This window comes from Castor canadensis, chromosome 2, assembly GCF_047511655.1.
Source record: "Castor canadensis chromosome 2, mCasCan1.hap1v2, whole genome shotgun sequence".
Classification (NCBI taxonomy): domain Eukaryota; kingdom Metazoa; phylum Chordata; class Mammalia; order Rodentia; family Castoridae; genus Castor; species Castor canadensis.
Window position 1 is genome coordinate 141,381,113 of NC_133387.1, and position 20,732 is coordinate 141,401,844.

At 37.2% G+C, this 20,732-nt stretch overlaps 1 pseudogene; it reads right to left on the reverse strand.

Annotated features, from left to right (window-relative positions):
* Nucleotides 1-18,318: 18,318 nt before the first annotated feature.
* On the reverse strand, nucleotides 18,319-19,272 carry LOC141418289 (olfactory receptor 8D1-like; annotated as a pseudogene).
* Nucleotides 19,273-20,732: the final 1,460 nt, after the last annotated feature.

A 20,732-nucleotide genomic window follows, 5' to 3' on the forward strand; every position in this document is an offset into this window, starting at 1 on the left:
CATGTGAACTGCTTAAGGATAAGCAGGAAAAATTGAGTCCTGTCAAAAAGGTACACAGTATGGGAGTTCAGAATGAACATACTGTGTTCAGCCAAAGAGATCAGGACAGATAATGTGAAGTTATATAATTCATCAGGGTGTAAAGAATGCAGAAAGAGAGGGCATTTTGGCAGAGGACACAGTGCAGGAGGAAAAGTGTAGAGAATCTGTGCGGAACAGGTCATGATTTGGGAGTTGATAGATGTAGTTGGATGTAATGTTTGGAAGCCAAGTTCAGGTCAATTTCAAAAGATTGGAGTGGCCTAATGATGATAATGACAGTGATAGCTGACGTGTATTGAGCATTTCCTATTTGCAAGTCACTCTTCATATTAATTCATATCATAGTTACCTCCCTATAATTATTTTCTGTTTTACAGTTGAGGAAGCTGTGAAGGTCAAATAATTTGTCCTAGGTCACAGAGCTAGAAAATGATTGAACTAGAAATTGGACTCAATCTGGCTCAAGGTCCTGTATTCTTAACCCTGTGCTATAGTGGATTTAATCTGTAGCTGTGGGGGAGACAGTAAGATTTCCTTTTTCATTCATCATAATCCAGAGAGTGGCTGATGAGAGCTGTGATGCATGGAGGTTAAACTCTTAGTGATATCTAGGCTAGGCTAGATTTGGGGAGGGAAGTTGTACATGGTGCTTCTTGCAAGCATGAGCAGGAATGGATAGAAAGGATTCAGACAATATAACTGAAAGGAACAGATCATGCTAAAGTAAGATGAGATCATTTCAACCAGCTCGAATATTATTGTGGAATATCACAGGAATTGTTTGAAAATGGGAAAAATGACAAGAAGTGTACCAAAATAGCAGGTTTTTGTTCTGTTTGCCAATTTCATCAAGATTTTCAATGAGTCATTAGCCATAATTATTTTCCTGCCTTTCTTAATTTGAAATGTTTATTATTTTAATTATCGAGAATTTTTGTTTTATGAAATCATATGCTGAAAGAATGAAAATGGAGTTGCTGTGAATATTTCCTTAGAAATTACTGGTTTTGGCATCATTGAATTTCAGGTGCATAATACATCATTTCTAATTCTTTGAAATTCAGTTTAGGCATATTTCACATGTGCAACTGAAGATGTCTTTTAAATGCTTAGCATTTTGGTTACTGCTGCCACGTGGATGCAGGTGCACATTCAGGAGAGTTCATATATGGCTTGAAAACTTTGTCTACAAGGACATCAGGCCTGGTGGGTAGCATGGCTAATGAGGCTCCGCTACATAAAACTGATACACTTTCCCATGCTTGTGCTTTCAGTGGAGTCTTTTTGATGATGTGCTGACCTTTTAAAAAATATGTAAGAGGAATTCCAAGATGGCGGCTAGAGGTAGGAAGCAGAAAGCGACCCTCCTATAGTGAAATCTTGGAGAGACGCTGGAGACACACTTTGCAGGCATAATCACTGAGAAAAGGCACAACTTTGACTCCTCCACACCACCAGCCAGCGCAGAGAATCTCCACTTCACGTTAAGCGAAGAAACGAGGAGGGTCCCCGGGCCGCCAGTGGCCGGCACCCACTGGGAAGACGCAGACCAGGTGAGCTTCGTGGTACTGCGGTTCTCCCACAGACAAGCCTGGGCCAGAGCAGCATAGCCCCCTGGACAGACTGACCTCCACCCAGGGAAAAAAAGAGAAACTGAGTAATAACCAATAAGAACAATTAAGACACACTGGAAAGAGGGTGGGGCGCTCAGAGCGCTGAAGATTGGGGGAAGGGAATCCTTCCCAGGACTGTAAATAAACAAGCTGGGCAGGCCGGAGAGCCTCTGGCAGGAGCGGGGTGCGCGCCCAGCAACCAGGAGTGGGGAAGCTTGTGAGAGTGGCAGAGGGAGGAAAACTCCACAGGAGAGGAGGGAAGACCCACTTCCCACGTGAACTGTAAACAAACATGGCAGCCGGCAGGAGCAGCAGCACCGCCCAGTAATCAGGAGCAGGAAAGCTTGTGAAAGTGGCGGTGGGAGGAAAACTTCAGAGGAGAGGGGGGAAGACCCACCTCCCACATGAACTGTAAATAAACACGCAGGCCTGACAATGCGGGGGCAGTGTCACCTTTCCCAGTGCTTGGAAAGGGGAAAGCCTGTAGCAGAGGCTCCCGCACAGGAGAACTCTGAGCAAACAAAGCCTGTGGGACCAGGTGAGTGCTAGCTCACCCCAGAGATCTGCATAAATAACGCCGCCAGCTACAGGCTGAGAGCAGCAGGCAGGCAAGCCACAGTTGCAGATACCACTCTCAGAACTGTCTCCAGACACTTTTTTTCTTTTTCTCCCTACCTTTGATGAGAGAACAACCGAATTACACCTGCAAGCCAAAAAACTTACTGAAACTGTATTGCATTTGAACTGGGGACACTTGGTGGGGCTTTTTTTTTTTTTTGGGTGTGTGTGTGTGTGTGTGTGTGTGTGTGTGTGTGTGAGTGTGTAGTTTTGTTCTACTTTATGCATCCCCTTTGATGAGACAACTACAGAACAACATCTGAGGCACCAACTCCAGGACTGGAGATTGAGACGGACACCCAAATTATTAAGACTGAAACTGCATTGCATATAAACTTGGAAGTTTTTTGGTTTTTTTTTTTAATTTTCTATTTTCCATTTTATTTTAGTTCATTTTTATATATCGATATTACTTTCATTTACTTATTTTTTATTTTTTTATCTTTGATTTTCAATCCTCTCTCTGTCTCTCTAAAGTCTGTTCAGCTTACTGTCGATTAGTACACTAACACTCCCTGTTTATACCTTTGAAACTCTCTTGTCTGATACCTTGTTCTGCTATCTCTCTCGTGTCTGTATATTTGTTTTCCCCTTTTCTTTAACTTCTTGCTTTCCATCTCAGCTCACTCTTCCATTCTAAATATTACCATTGTTATTATTACAAGCTAGAAAATACTTAATTACACACAGTACAGGGACAGTAACAACACCAAAGACAATTTCGAGAAGACAGAAAAAACAGGGAAACCAGTTTCTCCACAGCAAAAAATTAGTACAGGAACCAGAGGGGAATGAAGAAAACAGAAACTCAGATCCAGACTCCAACAAAATGAAGATAAACTATGCCAAAGGACCCAATGAAGCCCACAAGAATAATTTAAAAGAAGACATACTACAAGTACTCAATGAGAATTTTATAGAGATGATACTGGATAGGATCAACCAAAATGTACAGGAGACACTCAAGAAATTCCAAGACAACAAAAATAGAGAAGTTGAAAAAGCAAAAGAAGAAATAAAGGAAACCATAGAAGCACTGTATAAACACCAAAGTGAAAGAGAGAACACAATGAATAAATGGATAAATGAACTCAGGACAAAAATAGACAACAATAAAGAAGAAAACTGCCAGGATATGGACAACCTCAGAAAAAAGAATGAAACAGAACTGCAAAACAAAACGGAAGGCCAATCCACCAGAATAGAACAAACAGAACACAGAATCTCAGAACTTGAAGATGAAATGGTAATTAAAGGAAAAACCGAAGAACTATTAATTAAACAACTCAAGACCTGTGAAAAGAAAATGCAAGAACTCACCGACTCCATCAAAAGACCAAACTTGAGAATCATGGGCATCGAAGAAGAAGAGGTCCAAGTGAAAGGAATGCGTAATATATTCAACAAAATAATAACGGAAAATTTCCCAAATCTAGAGAAAGATATTCCCATACAGATGCAAGAGGCCTCCAGGACACCAAACAGACCAGATCAAAATAGAACTACTCCACGACATATCATCATTAAAACAACAAGTTCAGAAACTAAGGAAAGAATATTGAAGACTGTAAGAGAGAAAAAACAAGTACATACATAGGTAAACCCATAGGTAAAGATAGGTGAGATCTTCCGGGCACTGAATGAAAATAACTTCAACCCCAGGATACTCTACCCAGCAAAGCTATCATTCAAAATAGATGGAGCAATAAAAGTCTTCCATGATAAGCAGAAACTAAAACAATATGTGACCACAAAGCCACCATTACAAAAGATTCTGCAAGGGACTCTGCACACAGAAAGTGACACCCAACTTAACCATGAAAAGGCAGGCAGCACCAAACCACAGGATAAGAAAAAGCAAGACAGTAGAGAGTAACATCAAGTTAGGTACACACAATCAAACCTTCAAACAACTAAGACAACTAAATGGCAGGAATCACTACATACCTATCAGTATTAACGCTTAATGTTAATGGACTCAATTCACCCATCAAAAGACACCGTTTGACAAAATGGATTAAAAAAGAAGATCCAACAATTTGTTGCTTACAGGAGACTCATCTCACCGACAGAAATAAGCATATGCTTAGGATGAAAGGCTGGAAGAAGATTTACCAAGCCAATGGCCCCCAAAAACAAGCAGGAGTAGCAATACTTATCTCTGACAAAGTAGACTTCAAACCTACATTGATCAAATGAGATTAAGAAGGACATTCCATACTAATAAAAGGGGAAATAGACAAAAAGGAAATAATAATCCTCAATCTGTATGCACCCAATGTCAACGCACCCAATTTCATCAAACATACCCTTAAAGACCTAAAAGCATATATAAATGCCAACACAGTGGTTGTGGGAGACTTTTACACCCCATTATCATCAATAGATAGGTCATCCAAACAAAAAATCAATAAAGAAATCCAAGATCTAAAATATGCAATAGATCAAGTGGACCTAGTAGATGTCTACAGAACATTTCATCCAACCTCTACACAATATACATTCTTCTCAGCAGCCCATGGAACCTTCTTCAAAATAGATCATATCCTAGGGCACAAAGCAAGCTTCAGCAAATATAAGAAAATAGAAATAATACCGTGCATACTATCTGATCACAATGCACTAAAAGTAGAACTCAACAACAAAAGTAAAGACAAAAAACATGCAAACAGCTGGAAACTAAATAACTCATTACTTAATGAAGAATGGATCATCGATGCAATAAAAGAGGAAATTAAAAAGTTCCTGGAAGTCAATGAAAATGAAAACACAACCTACCGGAACCTATGGGACACAGCTAAGGCAGTCTTGAGAGGAAAGTTTATAGCCATGAGTGCATATATTAAAAAGATTGAAAGATCCCAAATCAATGACCTAATGATACATCTCAAACTCCTAGAAAAACAAGAACAAGCAAATCCCAAAACAAATAGAAGGAGACAAATAATAAAAATAAGAGCTGAAATCAATGAAATAGAAACCAAAAAAACCATACAAAGAATTAATGAAACAAAAAGTTGGTTCTTTGAAAAAATAAACAAGATCGATAGACCCTGGCAAACCTGACTAAAATGAGGAGAGAAAAAACCCAAATTAGTAGAATCAGGAATGCAAAAGGGGAGATAAAAACAAACACATGGAAGTCCAGGAAATCATCAGAGACTACTTTGAGAACCTATATTCAAATAAATTTGAAAATCTAGAAGAAATGGACAGATTTCTAGACACATATGATCATCCAAAACTGAACCAAGAGGAAATTAATCACCTGAATAGACCTATAACACAAAATGAAATTGAAGCAGCAATAAGAGTCTCCCCAAAAAGAAAAGTCCAGGACCTGATGGATTCTCTGCTGAATTCTATCAGACCTTTAAAGAAGAACTGATACCAACCCTCCTTAAACTGTTCCACGAAATAGAAAGGGAAGGAAAACTGCCTAACACATTTTATGAAGCCAGTATTACACTTATCCCAAAACCAGGCAAAGACACCTCCAAAAAGGAGAACTATAGGCCAATCTCCTTAATGAACATTGATGCAAAAATCCTCAATAAAATAATGGCAAACCGAATTCAGCAACACATCAAAAAAATTATTCACCACAACCAAGTAGGCTTCATTCCAGGGATGCAGGGGTGGTTCAACATATGAAAATCAATAAACATAATAAACCACATTAACAGAAGCAAAGACAAAAACCACTTGATCATCTCAATAGATGCAGAAAAAGCCTTTGATAAGATCCAACAGCATTTCATGATAAAAGCTCTAAGAAAACTAGGAATAGAAGGAAAGTTCCTCAACATTATAAAAGCTATATATGACAAACCTACAGCCAGCATTATACTTAACGGAGAAAAATTAAAACCATTCCCTCTAAAATCAGGAACCAGACAAGGATGCCCACTATCTCCGCTCCTATTCAACATAGTACTGGAATTCCTAGCCAGAGCAATTAGGCAAGAAGAAGGAATAAAAGGAATACAAATAGGTAAAGAAACTGTCAAAATATCCCTATTTGCAGACGACATGATCCTATACCTTAAAGACCCAAAAAACTCTACTCAGAAGCTTCTAGACATCATCAATAGCTATAGCAAGGTAGCAGGATATAAAATCAACATAGAAAAATCATTAGCATTTCTATACACTAACAATGAGCAAACGGAAAAAGAATGTATGAAAACAATTCCATTTACAATAGCCTCAAACAAAATCAAATACCTAGGTGTAAACCTAACAAAAGATGTGAAAGACCTCTACAAGGAAAACTACACACTTCTGAAGAAAAAGATTGAGGAAGACTATAGAAAGTGGAGAGATCTCCCATGCTCATGGATTGTTAGAATCAACATAGTAAAAATGTCAATACTCCCAAAAGTAATCTACATGTTTAATGCAATTCCCATCAAAATTCCAATGACATTCATTAAAGACATTGAAAAATCTACCGTGAAATTCATATGGAAACACTAGAGGCCCCGAATAACCAAGGCAATACTCAGTCAAAAGAACAATGCAGGAGGTATCACAATACCTGACTTCAAACTATATTACAAAGCAATAACAATAAAAACAGCATGGTACTGGCACAAAAACAGACATGAAGACCAGTGGAACAGAATAGAGGATCCAGATATGAAGCCACACAACTATAAGCAACTTATCTTCGACAAAGGAGCTAAAAATATACGATGGAGAAATAGCAGCCTCTTCAACAAAAATTGCTGGGAAAACTGGTTAGCAGTCTGCAAAAAACTGAAACTAGATCCATATATATCACCCTATACCAAGATTAACTCAGAATGGATCAAGAATCTTATTATCAGAGCACAAACACTAAAGTTGGTACAGGAAACAGTAGGAAACACTCTGGAGTTAGTAGGTATAGGTAAGAACTTTCTCAATGAAACCCCAGCAGCACAGCAACTAAGAGATAGCATAGATAAATGGGACCTCATAAAACTAAAAAGCTTCTGCTCAAGAAAAGAAATGGTCTCTAAACTGAAGAGAACACCCACAGAGTGGGAGAAAATATTTGCCAACTATACATCAGACAAAGGACTGATAACCAGAATATACAGGGAACTTAAAAAACTAAATTCTCCCAAAACTAATGAACCAATAAAGAAATGGGCAAGTGAACTAAACAGAACTTTCTCAAAAGAAGAAATTCAAATGGCCAGAAAACACATGAAAAAATGCTCACCATCTCTAGCAATAAAGGAAATGCAAATTAAAACCACGCTAAGATTCCACCTCACCCCTGTTAGAATAGCCATCATCAGCAACACCACGAACAACAGGTGTTGGCGAGGATGCGGGGAAAAAGGAACCCTCTTACACTGTTGGTGGGAATGTAGACTAGTACAACCACTCTGGAAAAAAATTTGGAGGCTACTTAAAAAGCTGGACATCGATCTACCATTTGATCCAGCAATACCACTCTTGGGTATATACCCAAAAGACTGTTACTCCAGAGGCACCTGCACATCCATGTTTATTGCGGCACTATTCACAATAGCCAGTTATTTGGAAACAACCAAGATGCCCCACCACTGATGAATGGATTAAGAAAATGTGGTATCTATACACAATGGAATTTTATGCAGCCATGAAGAAGAACGAAATGTTATCATTCTCTGGTAAATGGATGGAATTGGAGAACATCATTCTGAGTGAGGTTAGCCTGGCCCAAAAGACCAAAAATTGTATGTTCTCCCTCATATGTGGACATTAGATCAAGGGCAAACACAACAATGGGATTGGACTTTGAGCACATGATAAAAGCGAGAGCACATAAGGGAGGGGTGAGGATAAGTAAGACACCTAAAAAATTAGCTAGCATTTGTTTCCCTTAACGCAGAGAAACTAAAGCAGATACCTTAAAAGCAACTGAGGCCAATAGGAAAAAGGGACCAGGAACTAGAGAAAAGGTTAGATCAAAAAGAATTAACCTAGAAAGTAACACCCACACACAGGAAATCAATGTGAGTCAATGCCCTGTATAGCTATCCTTATCTTAACCAGCAAAAACCCTTGTTCCTTCCTATTATTGCTTATACTCTCTCTACAACAAAATTAGAAATAAGGGCAAAATAGTTTCTTCTGGGTATTGAGGGGGTGGGGGGAGAGGGAGGGAGCAGAGTGGGTGGTAAGGGAGGGGGTGGGGACAGGGGGATTAGTGACCCAAGCCTTGTATGCACATTTGAATAATAAAAGAAAAAAAAAGTAGAATTAACCTAGAAGGTAACACACATGCACAGGAAATTAATGTGAATCAACTCCCTATATAGCTATCCTTATCTCAACCAGCAAAAACCCTTGGTCCTTCCTATTATTGCTTATACTCTCTCTTCAACAAAATTAGAGATAAGGGCAGAATAGTTTCTGCCAGGTAGCAAGGGGGTAGGGGGGATATGGAAGGGGTGGGGGAGTAAGGGAGGGGGTGGGAAAGGGGAGAGAAATGACCCAAACATTGTATGCACATATGAATAAAATAAAAATTAAAAAAAAGAAATTCTTCTATTTAAAATTGGGCTCTTTTGCTTCTTCTATGATACTGAAAAATAATACAGTTAGCCTCCTGGGTTTCAGATTCCACATCTACAGATTCAACCAATCTGTAGATCAACCAATCTTTCAGATTGAACCAATCTGAAAATGTTTGAGAAGAAAAAGTATATGTACTGAACATGTAGACAGTCATTTTCCTTGTCATAATCACCTAGTCAGTACAGTATAACAACTATTTTCACAGCATTTATGTTGTAAGTAAACAAAGGATGATTTAAAGTAAACAAGAGAAGACAAATAGCTAATATCCAAACTTAACCATTATTTTTCTGTGGGTATATTGTCTGTCTCCATATATGATTACCAACTGTTTTTTGGGATTTTACTTAATGACAGCTTTTGTGTGTGTGTGTGTGTGTACATGTGCAGGCAGTAGAATGTGGAACATCTTTTGTTGCTCCTTTATTTTCTTTTTTAGATTTTGTAAATATCTTTGAAATTAGAATAGATTTTTTCATAAAAATAATGTCATTGCAAAAAGTTAAGAATTGATATATTTGACCAAAGGAAGTAAAATGCTGTATAGTAGCCATCTGAGAAAATAGGAGAGTTCCTCTCCCCTTCACTGCTTTTAAATCTTAGTCTTCTTTCTATTTTAGTCTTTGTGTTTTTATGGGTTTAGGCAGTAAATGTTATTTATGTTGTTATTCAGATTGCTAAACTAGGAAATTGGTTGTTTTAGATGATTAATAAATACATGACTTGGCATGATCAGCTCATGAAAGCAAATCATATCCACAGCCACAGAGTGTGCAGCAATAAGACCCAGAAATCTAACCACATCATCAGTACCAACTGATCCAAGAAGCAGAAGCACAAACTCTGAAGCACTCAGACAAGCAGCTAAGCTACAATTCTTCAGCAGTCAGCCAGGAATCTTAAATACCCTCTGAAGATCCAATCACAACTCTGCATCAACCATCCAGGAAATCACCCAACAGCAATAGTAGTAACTAGAGCAGGAAGTTTAACCACAGTCCTCACTCTGGGACAACCGCAAGAACAACCATCATAACTCTGCAGCAATAGGCTCAAGACAGCCAAGATCTATTCAATAACTGTAATTTTGGTCTTTGTTATTGTTGTTTGTTTTGTTTTGTTTTGTTTTTAATTTTGCCCCAGTTCAATTCCCAACCAGTTTGAAAGCCAAATATTTTTCTCAATAATATTTAAAATTTCTTACTTTCAGTCCAATCCAAACAAACAAAGTCTTCCATTTTTTTCTGAGTTTTATAATTTTACATTTTGATTTTAGATTTATAGTTCATTTGAGTTAATTTTTGTGAAAGATGTCTTATGTGTCTAAATTAATTATTTTGCATCAGACATCCACTTGTTCCAGCACCATTTTTTGAAAATATTATTCTTTCTCCATTGAGTTGTTTTTGTTTCTTTGTCAAAAATCAGTTGACTCTATTTGTGTGTGTCTATTTCTCAGCTCTCTTTTGTTTGGTGGGACTAGAGTCTGAACTCAGGGTTTCATTCTTAAAAAGCAGACTCTCTGCCACTTGAGTTACACCTCCAGGCCATTTTGCTCTGGTTATTTTGGAAATGGGGTCTTGTGAACTGTTTGCCCTGATTGGTCTCAAACCAGGATCCTCTTGATCTCAAGCCTCCCAAGTTGCTAAAGTTTGGTTACATGCATGAGCTACTGGTGCCCAGCTATTTTTCAGCTAAATGTTCCATTTATATGATTTTCTTTACTTTAGCCAATGCCACACTTTCATCATCTCTGTAACTTCATAGTATCTTGAACTCAGATAGTGACAGTCCTCGCATTGTTCATGTCCTTCAATATTGACTTGGCTACATACAATATATGTGTAATATATCCTAAAGCTCTCTGTAGAAATAGAGCAGAATACTCTCTTATTGGAACCACAAGACACCTATTGTAACAAAACTTTGGTCATCATTGTTACAACTGGTATATTAATTCTTATTATAGTACAATGAACCTCAATAGACCTTAATGATAAGAAGAGTTAAAACATAAAATTCATTAACTATGCTCTGTTTTTAAAGCTCAGAGAAGATAGAAGAGACCTTAGCTTGAGTCCAGTGAAAGCCTCCTCATTTAATTGCTGCACATCTGTTTTGTGATTATCCTGTAATATTCCAAAATGGGATCCATTCCCATATGTTGCATAAGTTTTTATCCTTCCTAAAACACAGTCAAAATTTTAAATCTACATTTGAAATGTAATTTCTGTGTGTCATTAGTCTAAGTTCAAATGTAACTTATTAATTGTGTTTTTTCCCAGGAGAATTTCACCTGAGAGTCTTCCCTGAATCTTGTAGTCTTCAGAGAATACTCATCCATCTCTTTAGAAGTTAAACACCTTGCTTAGAAGACACTGCTCAGGATACACTCACCCAGTGTCATTAGTCTTAGAGTAATAATAGACCGTGGGGATGCTCAATCCCAATCTATCCTTTTATATAGTAGTAAAGGTTTGCCAAATTCACAGTGAATTAGTGACACAGTTGCAGCACAAAGCAAGCTTTAGAGGTAGTGAGAAAGACATTTATTTCTTCTTCATTTCAGATAATTTCCATTTGTTTTTTAATGTCCATAAATCACACCCTAAACAAGATTAGAAAGGTAGCATTTGCCAGGAAGCCACATATGTGAATTTAACTCACATAACAGGAGAAAGCACATCAATTAAATAGGAGCAAGAACTCTTCTGTTACTTACAGAGATCAGGTAAGTGCACACCATTTCCCAAAAGCAGTGTATCACTTAAGTACTCACTATAGAGTAGAATTTTGGAGGCTAATTACAAACTTACATTCCAATAAAATTAGTTGATTCAAACACGTGCCTATTTGTTAACCTAAAGTAACTCAAGTTGGAGGAAACAAGTATTTTGTTGCCTGTTGTGTACAGTGTGCAGAATGATGGGAAAAAGTTCCTTTTCCATTCTTCCTTATTTCATTGATGTGCTAAAAAGCACCCACAATGTATGAGAAAGCATGTGTAAATGTACAATTAGAAATAAAACTATATAATGAAGTACTCATTCATTTGAATCCCAGAACTCCAGAATGAAGTTGAGATCTCCTTGACTTGGAGTACCAAGGGCCTTGTGGCTTTAAACCTGACCCTAAAATATGCATTCTCTCCCCAGTCATTGTTTTTTTATGGTAAACAACAACCCACTGCACATGCAAGGCCTGCACTAGCCCTAAAATCATTTTCCTAGCTCTTAGTAAAACCTTGATGTTACTAGTCTTGATATTAGCACTATAAGATAAAGTTCCTTTTCCAGCTGTAATTGTTGAATAATTTTCAGACACCACTGTGATTTCTGAGGACACAAATGTGAAAACATCCTTGACTTTTCCAAGTATTTTTGAAATGATAATATTTATTTTTTCATTTCCTGCCTTATGATGGTCTTTGACTGGAAGAATCTCAATTTCAACATGGAACATAAATTTTCCAGCTTCCTATTGACAACAGTTTAACTGTTTTTGTTTTCATTTGATGATCAGGCTTTATTTTCTTTTGTCAAACCAGTTATAAAACAATTACCAATAATGTGAAGTATCATTCTTACTTTCTGTGATTTGTCCTTTTCTAAGTTTCATATTGTTCCTCTAGAAAACGACCCAACACAATTATTCCACCATGACTGAATTTGTTCTCAAGGGATTAACCACTCAACCAGAGCTCTAGCTGCCCCTCTTCCTCCTGTTTCTGGAGATCTACGGGGTCACTGTAGTGGGAAACCTGTGCATGGTCCTCCTAATCACTTTCAGTTCCAACTCCAGTCTCCCATGTACTTTTTTTTCAGTAATCTGTCATTCTTAGATCTCTTCTATTCCTCAGTTGTAACCCCCAAACTTCTGGGAAAGTTTATATGGGAGCAAAATGTTATCTCTTGCTCTGGATATACGGCACATCTTTTCTTTTGTACTTTTGCTATTGCCAAGTGCTATATGCTGGCAGCCATGGCATAGGATAGATATGCAGCCTATCTGTAACCCCTTGCTCTACAATGTCACCATGTCCCCAAAAATATGTTGTACTGGTGATTGGTGTCTATATCATGGCACTTTTTGGAGCTATGACTCACACTACATGCATGATCAGGCTTTCCTTCAGTGGGAACAATGTCATCCACCATTACTTTTGTGACATACTTCCTCTCCTGAAGCTGTTGTTCTAGCACCCACCTCAATGAGTCTCTGGTGATACTTGTAGGTGGATTCAATGTGTTGGCAACAACTGTGCCGATCACCATCTCTTACACCTTCATACTCACCAACATTCTTCAAATACCCTCAGCTAAGGGCAGATCCAAAGCCTTTGATACCTGCGGCTCTTGCTTCACAGCACTTGGGATCTTCTATGGATCCATAATATTCATGTATATCAAGCCAGCCTCAGGAGAAGTAGCCTCTGTGTTCTACACCACGGTGATCCCCATGCTGAATCCCTTGGTCTACAGTCTGAGGAACAAGGATGTGAAGAAGGTGCTGAGCGAAGTCACGAGGAAGAAGCGTGGCCCACTCCAGGGTTAGTGGCCAGAACCACGAAAAGTCATGGCGATCATTGTCCCTTTCTCTTTCTACCTCATTTCCCTTTCTCTTTCTACCTAATTTCCCTTTCTGTTTCCTAAAGTTAACATCCCTTTCTCATTTCCCCTACCACAGCTACTAGATTTTATCTTCCACCCCTGATTTGTACAGTTTTTCAAGCATTTACATGCCCATGTTCAATGACCTCATCCTTGAGAAAAATATCTTAATATATAATTCACTGGGTCCTTGGTAACTTTGGAGATTTTTATTCCTTCCCTACCTAGACAACATAGATTAATTTTTTCCAAAAGTTGGGACAACTTGACATTCATCTCCTTCTGTCTCAAGTAACTAGCTATATAACAAAAAAGGTAAGTCTTATCAGACTATGATGTTATACAAAATAGTAGTCTTAACACTTGACAATGGCAAGTCTAAAAAAATAACTTGTATTCTTAGCTAATTTAAAGCCCTCTTCATAGAAGCTCCTCCTTTTCTATACTATTGCATAGATTTCTATTGAAAAGGATAATCCTCAAACAATAAATCATTACAAAATTTAAAGAGAAATTATTAATAGCAAAATATCTAGGACATGGTAGGTGAAGGAAGGTATTTTCTGAAAGATTTATTTTACCAAAATGTATAGACAATGGACAATTCCATCTTTCAAAAGTTCAACTTCCTAAGTGAATCATTTCACCTCAGGACCCTGAGATCAAGGACACGTTCCTAAGTGGCAGTCCTAAGTAATTCACTTCTTTGCTCCATTTCCTCCCATTCCATTTCCAGAATATAGTTCTCAGTTGAGTGGTAGATTTCTTGCAGAGATGACTTAGAGTAGTTATTGTTCATGCTGAACAATCTCATACACTCAAGGTTTAAGTTTCTGATGTTCCTCTTCCAGACTTCAATGTCAGAAAAGGAAACTCCATTTGTAGGACACATGTTTTCTCACACAGGAAGTTATAGAGTAACAGTTCTGTCCATTCATCCCACCCAATTCTCAATATTCCTTGTTAGAACAAGAGTGACTAGTTTAAAACAGTTCACTAGGATGCACTGAGCTAAGCTGCTATACTTTATTTTCTAATACCATTATTGAGGCACAAACAACAAACCGTGCACATTTAACTTATACAATTGAATATGTATCAACATGTGCATGCCTCATAAAACCAGCACACAGTAAATATTGATGTATCCATCACCATAACATGTTCCCTTGTGTCTCTTGGTAATGCTTTCCACCTAAACTTTCATGCTTTATGCAGCTATAGATTAGTTTTCATTTGGAAAACTTTCATACAAATTAAATCATACAGTAATTCCTCTTTTGTATAGGGTTCATTTTACTCAGAATATTTCTCTTGAGCTTCAATCATACTGTGTTGCAATTTTTTAAGAGGAAAATTTGCTGAGTTTAAGCAAATAGATCAATAGGAGTACAACAAGGTTATCTAATGCCTGCTTGCAGCCTTATCTCTACTCTCTTTCAGTCCCAGAACAAAATTGTAATTCCATTTCCAGCTAAGATGAAACAACTGGCCTATGTATTCTCCTTGTACCCAACTAAAATATCCAGACAGAATGTATGGCACCGTATTTGAAGTCTCTCTCCCCACCACACTTTTTTTTGGTTTTTGTCAGAACTGTGTTTGAATGCAGTGCCTTGCACTTGCTACCCGAGTGCTCAGCCACATGACTCAGCCCTTTTTCCTTTTAGCTTATGTTTCAGATGTAGTCTCACTTTTTGCCCTATCCAGTCTGAGACCTATTCCTTTCACGCAGCTAGGTTTACAGGCATGAACCACTGCTCTTGGCCTTGAATACTCTTAAAAGAGGGTATTAGCCAGGGAGATTGAGAAAGAACAGCAGAAAGTATCACTGAAAACACAGAATTATTTGTAATGTTTTGTTATTATAAATTTTAAAATTGACATAATACGATTTGTAACATTTTCTTTTAAATTCCTGGAATTTTGTGCAACACTTAGAAAACTCTGCCCATCATAGGGGTATTCTCCCAAGATTTTTTGGTATTTTTAACACTGAATTTTGTAGCTCTTGTGTTGGAGTTTTTTCTAACAAAAGCTATAGATATATATCTCATTCATTCTTTTCCTAAATGAGTATTTTGGATTTCTAGCATTATTTACTAAAATAATCCATCTATTTCCAGCTATTTTAGATACTAGTTATGTGATACCCTTAATTTTCTATGTACTGAATGCTATGGCAGATATTGTATTCATTAGACTTCCTGGTTTTTGATACACTTGAAATGCTTTTTTAATTTTAAAAGTTTTACAGCTTGTATTAATATATAGTATTTCTAACTTCCCCCAAAGCTTTTCATTTTAAATGGGTTCCTAGCTATTTTTCATTTTTTCTATGAAAATCTGAGTATTAAATTAGCCTAAAACTACTGCAATTCTAATACAGCAGTACAAGCTCACTTCAGCATACTCTTCTCAGTAATTATAATTAGAAATCTGAAACACATATTAAAAGTCCACCTAAGGACTCTCCAAAACAAAGAAACCTAGTACAAAAATATATTTAAAAAATCATAGGCCTAATAGTAAAACACAGAGCAATAAAAATAATAGAAGAAAACCTATTTTTGAAACTTTGAAGTATGTAAGATTTCTAGGAACACACACATAATTTAAAAATGATAAATTGAACATTAAAATGAAATACATTTATCTTTGATGAACACCATAAAGAACACATAAGTTAAGTCACAGATTTGGATAAAATATTTCTGGAACACATAACTGATACATGTCTTCTATTCAGAAACAGAATGCAACCAGAATAAACACTTAAATACAATTCAATAATAGATCAAAACTCAATAAGAAAATGAGCAAAAGGCTTTAATTCACAAATAGGATAATTAGGCTAACAAGCACATTAAAAAGACACTTAGTACTATTAGGCATATAGGTAGCAAATGAAAAACCTATAATACACATTTGAATTATTAAATTAACACCAAAAATATGACACTCAGTGTTGACTATGATACAGACCATCTTTATCTCTCATGTTTAAAATTTGCTATACTAGAAAACAGATTGGCAGTTTGTTGGACAGTAAAGCACACACCTACCATGTAATCCAGCTATTCCACTTGTAGGCATTGGCTCAAAAGAAATGGCAATGTATGTCCACCTAAAGACGTGACATGATAGTTCATAGCAATTTTATAAGTAGTATCCCCAAACAACTCAATTGATTACAGATAAATGAATATATTGTAGTATATACATACAAGAGAAGTTTACTAGGCAATAAGAATGAATCTGTGGATGAACATTTAAGTTATAATTCTGAGTGAAGAAAGATAAGCACAAATTAATACATACTGTATGATTCCATTTACATGAAATTATAGAAAATGCCATCAATCTACTGTGACAAGATATAAATCAGTCATTGCCTGTGGACAGAGGCCTAAAGGAATACTAGAAAAGGAATTGTTTGTTATCCTGTTGGAGGTGATGTTTTCAAAATATATCTACATGTTAATACTTTTGTGTTGAAATTGAGTGCAGTTTGATGTACTTCAACTGTACATATTAAATTACATTACATAAAATTACATATATACTAATACTTCAGTAAAGTCAAAAAATTTTCTAGAACTTTTTGTTCGGTATTTTTACCAGAGTTGTCTGAAATGTACAAATCAGTCATAGAGAAGTGATATCTTTAAATGTTGAGCAATTCTATCCAATAAAAATAAAGATCTTTTCATTTGTTCATATCCATTATTATATTTTTAGCATACTTGAATGTTTCCCTCATATAGATTTTTCACATTTTTTAAGTAAATCACTTGTATTTTATCTTTTCACTGCTGTTGTAAAGGGGTTTTATATCCTTCAACTAGTTGTACTTTTGTGTTGATTTTAGTCTTCATTTACCACTTGTTACTTTAGTGAATAATTAATTTTATTTTCTTATTAATTTTCTAGGGAGTTCAAGATAATTTACAGTATCATTTGTATTTTAAGATAACTTTTTGTCTTTTTCCTAATATTTACCCTCCTAGGGGTTTCTCATGTCTAATGAAATTGAGAAATAATTTGAGTTTAAAATTAAATTATGGTGGGCTATACACCTACTCCTTTTGTTCTGTGTCTTTGTAGAAAGAACTCAGTGAGTCATGATGCCAAACAAGGAAACAGAAATATAGAGATTATAAATACACTGAATAGAAAAAAATTGTAAGTGTGTATTTCATATTACCTGCTGACAACATTGCCATCCCTTGTTCTGTAGCTATTTTTTCATTTTTCTTATTTTTTGTGCATTTGTCTTGTTCATTCAAGAATTAATGAATGATATATAGAATCAGATTATATGTTTATTTACATTCATATCAGTGCAAAACTCAGTGTATCTCACATAGCAGGTACTCAGTAAGCAAACATGAGGTTTTAGGAAAGGAAAAATAATGGAAATTCTAAATTCTCATTCTTTTCTATCACAGTAAAAAATGTTTTCCCGCTAAAATATAAGAACACTAGTACCCAAGTCACAAATTCTGATTTTGGTTTTTGGGAGGCAATGGAGTAGGGGTCTAGATAAGATCTCACTGTGTATCCCAGGCTAGCCTTCAACTCATGATCCTCCTGACTCCATCTCCTGAGTACTAGAATTAAAGGCATAGGCTACCAGGCCTGGGTCTCTCTTTTCATTTTATTGTGAAAACTGAATCAACCGTAGATGAAAAATAAATTTCAAAAATTTATTAATTTGGCCTGGCGATGTAGCTTAGTGTGTTTACCTAGCATGCAATAAGTCCTGGGTGTGATATCAGAGCTACACAAATAGAGTATCAAAGAAAATGAACATAAAACACATATAGTCATTGAAATGTTAATTTCTCCCATCTGTAAATCTCCAGAATCAAGACTTATCTCCCCACCAAGACTTTCATCAGTGCTTTCTTTACATCCTTCTTCCTCAGACTGTGTATTAATGGGTTTAGCATGTGGGTTACTGCAGCATAGAAAACAGAGGACACTTTCTCCTGGTCCAGGGAGTTACTAGAAGGAGGTCTGAAATACATGAAGGTGACAGACCCAAAGAATATCCCCACAGCCATGAGATGAGAGCTGGAAGTTCAAAAGCTTTGGACCGTCCCTCTGAGGACCAATGAGAAGGATGCTGCAGAAGATGAAGACACAGGAAACAGCCACAGCTACAGTGGGCACCAAGGTGTTGAGTCCCCCAGTGATAAAAAACTAGAAGCACATTGAGGTGTGTGCTGGAGCAGGAGAGATTGAGGAGGGGAAGAACATCACAGAAATAATGATTGATGATGTGGGATTTGCAGAAGGTCAGTTTCATCATGGCACTTGTATGGGCCACAGCAGACAGAATACCCAGGATGAAGGAGACCAACACTAGCAGTGAGCAGAGCCAAGAGGACATGATCACGTTATAAAACAGTGGACTACAGATGGCAACATAGCGATCATAGGCCATGGCAGTCAGGGGTTAACCCTCAGCCACCACGAAGACCACAAAGAAGAGCTGTGCCATGTACTCGGAATAAAGGACCATATTCTTCTTCCTTAAGAAGTTCACGAGCATTTGGGGGGAATGTTAGTGGAGTAGCATAAATCAATGAAGGATATGCTGCTGAGGAAATAGTACATGGGAGTGTGGACCAGTGGACTGACTGATCAGGAAGATCATGCCCAGGTTCCCCACTGTCACCACATAAATTCAGAAACAGGAGGAAGAGGGGCAGCTGGCACTCTGGCTGCTGTATTAAACCCACCAAGACAAAAATGGCTTCTGTGTAGTGATTTCCAGTGGCCATTCTTCTGTGGAGATTTCTGTGAAACACATAGATTTACATTAAAGAGGCCTTCACTCCTAAATGAAACCAAGCCTGCAAAAGGGAACACGAACTGAGTCATTGCTTGTCATCATCTCTGATTCTCATATTTCTGCCATCTCTCTCTAAATCACCCTAACCCTCCTCTTACTTGATCCCAAATTTAAGTCACAAAAGTGTTCCCTATCTGGATTAGAAATCTTTTCCTCCTAAATTTCACAGCAATATTTAAAAAATTCTACATGAGGACAATGTCTAATACCAAAATATTGACAGTAAAATTGTAGAAAAGAATAAAATTGGATTGTAGTCAATGTTTGTTTTCCAACACTTTGAGGCCTGCAAGCACCTTGCACAAGATCTGCAAAAAAGGAGAGAATGAAACAAAGCTGTAGAGAATTGAAAATATTCTTTCACCTCCTGTTGGAGTGTGGGTGGTCATGGAGTCAGGTGTAAGGCAACCAATCACTCTAGGAAGAAAAACGTCTCTAATCATCAGGGTCCCATCACCAAAGATCAGAAATACTCATTCAAAAGCTCCTTGCTCCTCACTAGTTGTCAAAGGGCAAGGAAGCAGGAGCTCCACCACTGCTCTCCCCAATGAAGGTAGACCTTCTCTCATCCAGGTGCCCAACTCAAATACTCATAATGAGAGATTCCTCACAGTTCAGTCATTCCCAGGGAAGTCGAATGGCTGGAATCCTGGCAGTGAGCAGCCATCCTCTTACTTATGAGACCCACAAACCCCATCTAGCAGCCTTTCCCTAGGAGTAAAAGATGATTCAGGTTGCCTAAAAGCATATTTTTGTCAGTGTAAATCATAAGCTTCCCAATGCCTGGTATCTGTGCTAGTTTGGGCCATGGATTTGAAGAAATAAAACAGCATGTTGCATTTTTTCATAAGAAGCCTTAGAGTCTCATCAGTCCACACTTGTTCAACATGAACTGGCTGCCTAATGAAGTGTGTTTCTCAGGGAACCAGTCATTCTGTTCTTATTTCAGAAGTGACAACCAAAGACAATAATGATCGCCCTCCTCCTCCTTGTCCCTCTCGTCCTCTTTTTCCCCCAATTTCTCTTTCTTCTTTTCTTTTTCCTGCCTTTTTCCTCACTGATTTCACATTACTTCCATGAGCTTTATCTATGTTATATTATTTAATTCTTCAAAATCTTGAAATATTATATGTATTTATAACCCTATTTTACTTTTGAAGCAATTGAAGCACAAAGAATTTAAGAGTAGTCACTTTTCAAGTCCAGAATCTCCATATGAACTTTAGGTAAAATTATGACATAAAGAAGTTTGTGCTGGATCTCTAGTATCTCTGTTTTGACTTCTTCTACAATAATCGTAGTTCTCATAGTTCTCAAGTTACAGATCCGCATGCCCCTCCTATTGTACACCATCTAGATTTGCACTTTCCTAGACACGCTCTGAAATCTGGACCATTCTACAGCGTCTAAAAATGATCACAGTTCCTT